The sequence below is a fragment of the Hypanus sabinus genome, chromosome 23, assembly GCF_030144855.1.
Source record: "Hypanus sabinus isolate sHypSab1 chromosome 23, sHypSab1.hap1, whole genome shotgun sequence".
NCBI lineage: Eukaryota > Metazoa > Chordata > Chondrichthyes > Myliobatiformes > Dasyatidae > Hypanus > Hypanus sabinus.
This window is the reverse complement of record NC_082728.1, coordinates 31301077-31310965: the sequence shown is the minus strand read 5'-3', so window position 1 is coordinate 31310965 and position 9889 is coordinate 31301077.

The window sequence follows — 9889 nt, the reverse complement described above, 5'->3', positions numbered from 1 at the left end:
GAAAGAAATAAATCCATAACATTTTTCTCAGGCATTTCAGGGAAGTTAGGAATTAAAGGATTAATAAAGTGTCTAATTTGGAGGTATCTAAAAAAATGAGCATTGGGCAGATTGAACTTAGCAGAGAGTTGTTGAAAAGATGCGAAGCAATTATCAATAAAAAGATCTTCAAAATGTCTAATGTCTTTCCTATACCAATCATGGAATGCTGAATCATAAGTAGTAGATAAAAAAAGGTGATTATGTAAGATAGGGCTAGAAAAGGAAAAACCATGGAAACCATAAAATTTCCTAAACTGAGCCCATATGCGCAAAGTGTGTCTAACAAGAGGATTAACAATTAATCTGGACAAACTACTAGGGAGTACAGAGCCAAGAAGTGCAGAAATAGATAGGTAGACATGCTTTGAGACGATGGGGGTGCCAGAAAGTACATTGTGCCTAAGAGGGGTGTTGGCAAGTATGAAGGTGCATTAGAGGGAGGCATTGGGCTAAAAACACTGCTCTGAAGTAACAAACTCTATGGACAAAAGCCATAATTTAACTTGTTACCATCAAAGGCAGGGGTTCTTGACAAGTTCCCAACACAGCAGCAGTAGTGTAAGTAATGCATCTCTATATTTAATGTTTAAGTTACTTTTTTTTAGCACCAATTCCATTAGATTCTCCCCATGGGAGTACATGCTGAGTGCTAAGCCATCAGTGTAGCTGTATAATGTTACTGCCTGACCTCAAATAACACCTCAACAGCACCAAACTGTTACTCAGCAGGGGCAAGGTAGTACTTAACAAAATGGTTTTTCTCAGGATCAAGAAAAAAAAAACATACCCAGCCATAGCAAAACATCATCCAATACCACGATGTTGCCAAGATACATCCTAGGACATGCTGGGACACATCATCAGTGGTGTAAACTGGGGTTATTGTGTGTTTCAGGTCTTTTAATTTCAGGCACCTCCCCAGGTGACCCAGCCCGGGTAGATCAGGCCCAGGCTTGTGTCCCAACAGCATTAGTCCGTGGGCCACACCTCATGATCAATAGACATCTGGAGGCTTGCTCAGCAGCCTCTGTGATGCACCTGGTGGCTCTTTTCTTTGCAGCCCTCATAATGCCAAGGAGAGAATAGGCATCAACAAAACATTGACAAAAATATTCTTGTTCTGCTATTGGTAATATTACAGAAAGCTTTTCTACTTTCAGTGTATGCCTTCTTCTAACAGAACAAAATAATCCTGTTTTCCCCTCATTACTTCCTTATTGTGTTAACTTATACTCTCTCACAAGTCCAATAAGTGCCTTTTGATTCTTTAGGCAATAGCTTCATTAGAGGGTAAATTTTAATTGTCAGTTCACCTTTTAGCATGCCCATCAGATATAGAAGAAAACCAGAGCACTTCACGGAAGTGCAGAGAGAGCTTGCAAACCCCACACAGATTGCACCCAGGATCAAGAGTAAAGCAAGTTCATTGAACATTGGCACTAATTGTTGCACGCCCAGTTATAGACTATAGCCATCAGGTAGAGGGTCCAAGAGCCTTGGGGCTTGCACCACCAAGTTCCAGAACAGTCACTACGCCAGAACCATCAGACTCTTGAACAAAGGGTTAACTACACTCACTTGCCTATCCTTTGAGATGTTCCTGTAACCAATGATCCCACTTTAAGGACTCTTTATTTTGTCATTTCATGTTCTCATTATTTATTGCTATTTATTTATATTTGCATTTGCACTGTTTGTTGTCTTCTACACTCTAGCAAATCATTCATTGATCCTTTTATCATTAATATTCAATAGATTTGCTGAGCATGCCTAAAGGAAAATGAACCTCAGCGTTATATATGGTGACATCTGTGTACTTTCATAATAAAATTTACTTTGAACTTTGAACAGAACCCCTAGCTAACCTGCTTCATGACATCTATCGGTTTTATTTAACTTTTATGTGTAAAAGGGGTCTTTATTTTCTTTTTGGGAAGGCCAGATATTTGCTTGACATCTTTCCTTATGTTATTTGCAAGAATGAAATATCATTAATGTTTCATTGAAATATAATCATTCTTGATGATTACAGCCACCTGGGATGTGTCATCCTTTTGAAATAATCTGAAAAATGATTTTCATTAAATCTGCTTCAGAAAGAAAATCTTTAACAATACCATATTATTGGTATCCTTTAATAATATTGTTTAAGTGTATCTTGAAACTTAGTGGTGGATTATGACCCACCAATAACCAGAAGTTTGGGAGAGTGTGGGAGCGGAATCTATTTTGATTTTTGCAGCAGGGCCACCACCCATTTCCAGCCTGTTCACTTCCAGATTTAGCAGGACCATGTTCAATTTAGAAAAAACCTATTCTATGAACTTGGGGATTTTGCAAATGGATGTGTAGGTACTTTTTGGTACATTTAGTATCCAAAGTTTAATGAGGCATTTTGAAATTTTTTTCTATTTGGTTCAAAATTTAACTTCATCCACTCAAATTCCTCTGAGCTTATGAAGTTTACAAGGGAACCAGAGGCATGTTTGAACAACAGTTCAGGTGTACATAAAAGACAGCATTGTCTCATCTGAATAAACCACAATGTTTGCATCTGTTGTGTTAGTTCTGGCATGCAAATGCTTGACAGGGTGTGCTTGTTAAAATATAACTTAAAATATATTTTGAGCTATACTCCAAGATTAGGATGAGCACTACCTCTGGCATAAGGACTGTGACAATCTACAGCAGCCATAAAATCCTGTGGTGGAATTAATACAGGAGGGAGTTACACAGCAGGAAGTTGCACAGCGAGAGGTGTACAAAGGAGGTGCAGAACACAGGAAAGGACGTCATGCGGTAGGAGAATCTATCTACATCATAAGCTTTGCTCCTCACTTCCTTGGGCCAACAGAAGATTTTCTTTAACATGTGGCGGCAGATGTCCCTCTTAGTGGGTCTAGGACCACATAAATCCAGTGCCTGTAAAACGGATTATTTCCCTCTATGTTTTTTTTTGCCTCTGGGAAGTATCGTGAGTAATAATATTCAAGATTTCCCTGCCACCCACGCATAAATACAAAAGGGAAATCATAAACAGCTTGTTTATCAAACCCAATAATGATTTAGAAAAATGGAGTCAAAGATTTGTACAACATAGAAACATGTCCTTTAACCCATCACATATTGCTAACCATTATGCCTATCTGTACAAATCCTATTTCATTGTGAGAATTCTATATCTCTTTATGACCTGCTCATTCAAGTTGCCTCTTAAATTTTGTTACTGTTCCAGCCTCCATCACCTCCTCTGGCAGCTCATTCCAGATGATATTTTTTTGTGTGAAAAACTTATCCTTCAGATCTCCTTTAAGCCATCTTCTTCATATCTTAAATCCATTCCCTGGGAACTAGACCTACTGATGCCTCTCATAATTGTCATGTCTCTCTGTCATGTCACTTTGCAGCCTCCTTCACTCTAGAAAAACAGATTTTGACTATCTATTCTCTCCTGATAACTCAAGCCATCCAGTCCTGGTGACATCCTTGTGAATCTTCTCTGCATCTTTTCTAGCTTAATTATGTCTTTCCTTCCTATCGTGTGATGACTGCTGTTTAGATTTCCCCTGAGATGACAATAGGCAGTGATTGAAATTTCCCCTGGAACAAAGTGCCATTAGTACGTCAATCCAAAAACAATGACACCACCTAACAGTTTTTATAAACCACAAGGGATGATTTCAGTAATGCACACATGAGTACAATTCCAGCATGTCACATTAACATTTTCTGAACTTCTGTGTGCAAACTCCTAGTAAATTACATTTTGTCCATCTGCCATTATATCTCTTCTAAGCAATGCATTCCGTTTGTTTTAGCAGGGCTCAAGGAACTGTTCAGTTCCCAAGTGTAACTACACTGGAATTTGGAGCTCCCAGAGTCCTGACACAAAACTGCTCCGTCTGCACCTTTAATGCTGCCTTCTAAGTTATTACAGGACAGGCAGATTTTTTGGATTCTGGCTGAGTGGTGTCTAGGAGGGCGTTGGGTAAGATTGAGTAGCATCTTCAGGAGATGCTGCTTCAAGAAGGTAGCATCCATCGCCAATGACCCCTACCATCCAGCCATGCCATCTTTTCACAGCTACTACAGAAGCCTGAAGTCCCACACCAGTATGTTCAAGAACACCCACTGCCTTCAATTATTCAGTTCCTGAACAAATAAGCTAAACCCTAATTGCCACAGTTCAGCAACACTACGACCACTTTGATCAATTTGCACTAAAATAGACTCTCGATCTAATTGTGCTTTTTTGTATAATTTATGTTTTCTTGTGAATACTTCTTTATGAGGCAATGTGTCTATGCTGCTGCTGTAAGCAAATATTTCATTGCACCTGTGCAGCCAATAAACTCTGACTTTGATTGACCTTAGTGTACTCTGATTCCCAGCTTCTCTTCTTTTAAAATGAGTACATTGATTCACCTTTGGCACTTTCCTTTTAGCAATAGCTCCTCGGATTCTGATGGTGCTACATATGAGTAGAACTTGGGGATATTGTATCCTCAGTGTGGACAGTTTACATCTGTACCTACCAACAATGTCTCCTCATGCAGATTAAGGAGAAAGGTACTATTGGGCAATAGTGCAGACATGAGGTCAGAACCACCTTAGAAGTTGCTAGGTGGAAATTCCATGAAGCAGTGTAATTGAGCAAAATGTAAATCTGCATTAAAAAATATTCCACATAATATAGAGCAGAGACAAATATTGCATTTTGATTCATAAACCTGAGAATGGGTTTATTACAAAAATAAACATTTTTACTCAGTATTTATTTTTTTTGGAGTAGGCCTTTCTGGTTCTTCAAGCCATGCCACTCAGCAATCCGTCAATTTAAAACACACCTAAACATGGGATGACAATTTACAATGATCAGTTAACCTACCAATCGGTACATCTTTGAACTGTGGGAGGAAACCAGAACACCCGGAAGAAACCCACATGGTCACAGGGAGAAAGAACAAACTCCTTATAGGCAGTTTTGGGAATTGAACCCATGCCATCTGTACTGCAAAGCGTTGTGTTAGCCACTACGCTACCAAAGACGACCCAAATTTTTAATCTCAGGCAGTAACCTATGTGAAACTCACTTTTAGATAAACAGAAAATCAGAAGAAAGCCCAAACATAAAATAATCTACTTCTATTAATGTACTATAGTCAATTTATTCAATTTAATATTTCTTAATATTTAGAGGTTTTAAAATGTTTATATTGATATGGATTGAATGAAAATAAGACTAATTTTAACAGCCTCGTTAGAAAGCAGTTTCTTTTGCACAACTAGTATAAACATAGTAAGATTAATGCATTATCAATAACTCCAAAAGACTGGAAGTAGAGTAAATACTGAAAGGATTTTATTAGCAGTAAAATGGAGCACGTCCATGCCGGGTGACTGCCCTGGACTGTGGGAGGAGCAGTGACACAATCACCTTTATCCAAGGGTCTGTGGGAGGAGCCACAGGAGCAGTCAGCAGAGGGGCGTGTCCAGACAGATATACATGGTTAACCACAAAGATGTCTAAAACATTTATGGAGAATGGCCATTTTGTGGATGTGCCTCCTTTCTGGGGATACTGATACCAGTTTAGCGCTAGTCCATGGAGCAGTGATTCATTATAGCTCTCTTGATCCTCCTCTCTGACCACTCACAGACATAAACCTCAAAACCTTTTTTAAAAAGATTTCCATTTGAGCTACACATTAAGTGATAACTGTGCACTCAATGCATTCTCAGAAGCTGACGTGCAGAAAGGCTGGGACAACCTTGTCCGTGTCTGTGGCAGCTTCGGCCTCACAATTAGCACAAAGAAAGCAGAAGTTATGTGCCAATCTGCACCAAACAGCCCACATTCAGAACCACACATGCTTGTGAATGGTCAGAGGCTTTCGGTAGTGGACAAGTTCACATTTTCTGGATAAGTCAACATTGATGACAAAGTCAACAACAGGAAGGATGAGAAGGAAAGCATTGGAATGATAAGCAATCAGCCTAAGGATCAAGCTGAAGGTGTATCATCGTCACCACACTGTTCTCCTCCAGTAGCTTTTACACTTCATTCTGCATTGTTATTGTGTGGTGAACTATGTGCCTGTCTGGACACGCCCCCCTGCTGACTGCTCCTGTGGCTCCTCCCACAGGCCCCTGTATAAAGGCGATCTGAGGCCTGACGCTCGGCCTCAGTCTCCAGGTCATAGTATGATGGACACTCACTCCTGGTTCCTTCTTCCAGTCAATAAAAGCCGATATCTCGCCTTACGTCTCAGTGTGAGTTATTGATGGTGCATCATATTGTTTTACCTTATTCTAGCTCAAGTTACTAGGAAGTGACTTGACCTACATAAACAAAATGCAAGACAAGCTTTTCACTGTATCTTGGTACGCGTGACAATAATAATCCAATCATGCTTGTCATTCTCAGTTTATGCCTACAAGACTTGCAGAGTGCACAGCAGACATCCCAGACAGCTTAACCACTTCAATATAACCTTCCTGTGCAGAATATTTCACATCAAGTGCCAAGACGAGATTCCAGACACATAGATTCTGAACCAAACAAGCCTCGCCAGAATTTGCAGATTGATGAAGGAAGTATAGATATGGTGGCCAGGACATGTCAGAAGAATGCCAGATGACAGTATACCAAATCAGTACTTTATAGAGAGCTATTTGAGGGTAAATGATCACACGGTGGTGAGAAAAAGAAATTCAAAGACCTTCTTAGGACATTCTTTTAATATTAACACACTGGGAACAACAAGCACTGGATTGTCCTGTTTGGTATACCCAAAAGAAGGAGCTCATTCATATGAAGAAGCTAGAATAACGAAAACAAAGAGGCAAAGAGAATCTTGAAAATCATGAATAACTGATGCTACAGCAGCCCTACATCTCTGGCAACTTTTGAGCTCAAATTAATGTATTCAGCTATCAGTATACGTGTAGTCTACAGTGCTCAAGTGGCCCTTTTTTGTTATCATTCTACTTGCTCAAGTGTTCCAGTTCTGGCCTCTGGAGGTGCAGCTCATTTTGCATGCACATCATTTTGTATGAAAGTCACTCAGCCTTTCTATGTTGATAACCATCTTAAGTCGTTATCTAGTGCAGAAGCAGTCAGCATACTGAAAGCAGCACAACACATGTTGGTGCTGTCTAATCTCTGACTGCATAAGGTCACATCTAACGATGATGAGGTCATACAATGTTTTCCATCTGAAGATCTGGCCAAAGGTCTGCAGAATCTTGATCTTGGATAGGATCTCCCTCCTAAGTGATGCAGTCTGGGCCTTGGATGGGACCTTATTACTGACATGCGTACTTTTTAATGTTGTGACATGCTATCGACTATCAACGGCCTGTTTGACCCTCATGGATTTGCTACTCCAGTCAGTATCCATGTACATTCCATATTAAGACAGTTGACTTTGGACACCTGTGGATGGGATGTCCCATTCCCTAAGGAAAAACATGAACAGTGGCAGCAGTGGTGTTCTTTCTTTCAGGATTGTAGTGGCTTAAAACTTCCAAGAGCCTACACCACAATTTCATTATCTATGGCACAAAAGAATGAGGCCTGCATCCTCTGTAATGCATCAACAAAGCTATTGCTGCTTTGCTTATCTGAAGGTCACAGACACAGCTGGATATAGTGAAGTTGGATTCATCCTGAGCAAAGCAAAGCTTGCTCCCAAACCAGAACTCATCATCATGCTGTTCTAGTAGTTGAGATGGCAGAGATTTAAGATGGTGCCACTGAAGACATGTGACTGCCTATTTGTAGATCAACAGGCCAGAAATTCAACTAAAAACATTATTAGTAACACCTTTTCTGAAGTAAACGGTGGTAAACTATCACTGCAAACAATGAAGAGGCGAATGAAGACAGAGGGAATTGGAGGGATGAGCCATGCTGGTGCATTGCAAAATTGATGCAGATGGAGTTGGAGTGAGTGAGTCGGAGAGGAGGAGGGAAGGCAGAGGAATTTCGATGCCCATCCGATTAACTCAGGTGCCAGGTTGGATTGCTCTAAGCGCCCAACCAATTTGGAGAGGTCGAGAACGGCTTTAGGCTGGGCAGCATGGTTTAGGACCACAGCACTTCGCTGTGGTGAGGCTTGAATCCTAATGCGAGGCACAATCCTCCATTTAGACAATTTAAGTGCTGGCCCAAGTAGACTGGAAAGCCAGGGTGTTGGGACCAGAGGCGGGAGCTGCGTTGATTTTGCTCGCTCTCCCACAATGTTCACTCCTCTCTCCACGATGCTGAGGCTGTGAGACTGCTTCAGTTGCTGTGCTTCGTGACGATGAACTGAGGCTTTGGGCCTACTGCAGGCTTCTCCGGGGATTTGGATCGAAGGACTCAGTTTGGTTTGGAATGCTGTGCTTGCTTCTGTTGTTTACATGATTTATGTTGTTTACTTTTTCTCTGCACATTGGGTGTGGTCTTTTTTTAAAAATTGGATTCTTTTGGTTTTCTTGCTTTGTAATTGTCTGCAAGAAGACGAATGACATAGTTGTATAATGTATACATTCTTTGATAATGAATGTACTCGAATCTTGACAACCAAAGAGCTGGCACAGAACTAGATGATATCAAGTTCTTTACTAGCAGCAAGATTGCTCTCAGTTATATATTTAATGAAACAAGGAGATTTTATTCAAGTTCAAGTTTAATTGCCATTCAATCACATATGAATATCCAAGAATACAGCCAAATGAAACTAGGACTAAGGTGCAAAACACATTGACGACAGTCATACATAGCACAAGGCATATATAGCACATATAAGTAAACTGTAAAATATAGTCCAAGTCCCTGATCCATGAATGTGGCTGCAGTCTGCAGTTGAACACAATACAGCTTGTCTTTTGCCAAGTGGATAGTGGGGGGGCAGCACTGACTCCAGCATGGCTGCAGCATTCTGTGGAGCACCTGGCTCCAAGGTCTCCCCCACAGTGGCTGCAAACAGGTGACACTGTGGCTTGAAGCCTAGCCCTGACTACAACCGTGGCCATGCATCTACTCGGCTATCCATCCCTGTCGTTCACCATTAAACCAATGAACTGGACTTGCAACAGCCCACACCACCAATTTTCAACAGGGCCTTGCGATCAAAAGAAAAGTGACTAAAATAACCACTCACTGGAATCTGCACACTGTCTTGGCGCACCAGTACTTCTCTATCACAGGCAGCATCGCGGTACACTCCAAGTCCAGTTCCTTCATTTTCTCCAGAAATTAGCAACTCAATGAGGGGTAGACCTGCAATAATTAAAGTTCTTAATTTCCAGCAGGGCCTTGTGCTTGTAAAAAATTATGTTTTTATGCTTGACCCCCATTGAAGCTGCCATGCCTGAATGTGCCACCAAATTACCACAAGTCAAGCACGTGGAGAATCTGTATTGAATTTAATATGTATTTTACTCTACTTTCTGAAATTCCACATGTGAACTCTCATTAAAAACTCCGACTTTTCCATCTCAAGAGATTTTTAAGATGGGTTTTAATTCAGTGCATAGTTTTGTACATATCCCAAGAAACCATCTTCAACAAAGTGTGGCATCAGGCCTGGGACAGTGACTATCCATTCGTTTCCATAAATGCTGTGTGACATCCTCCAGCAGTCTGGGTGTGTTGTAGTGTAATGTGTTTTCAACTTGGATGAAAAATTCTGAAACTGTTATGTTGGACACAATTCACTTATGAAAGTAATTGGTATTTTTTACTGACTGAGCCTAACTTGGGATTTGAGATGGAAAAATGTATGCAACTCAGTGAAATCTCTGGGCCAATTTCTTTAAAAGATAATGAGCACATCTGCCAAAATACTGGAAAATATTG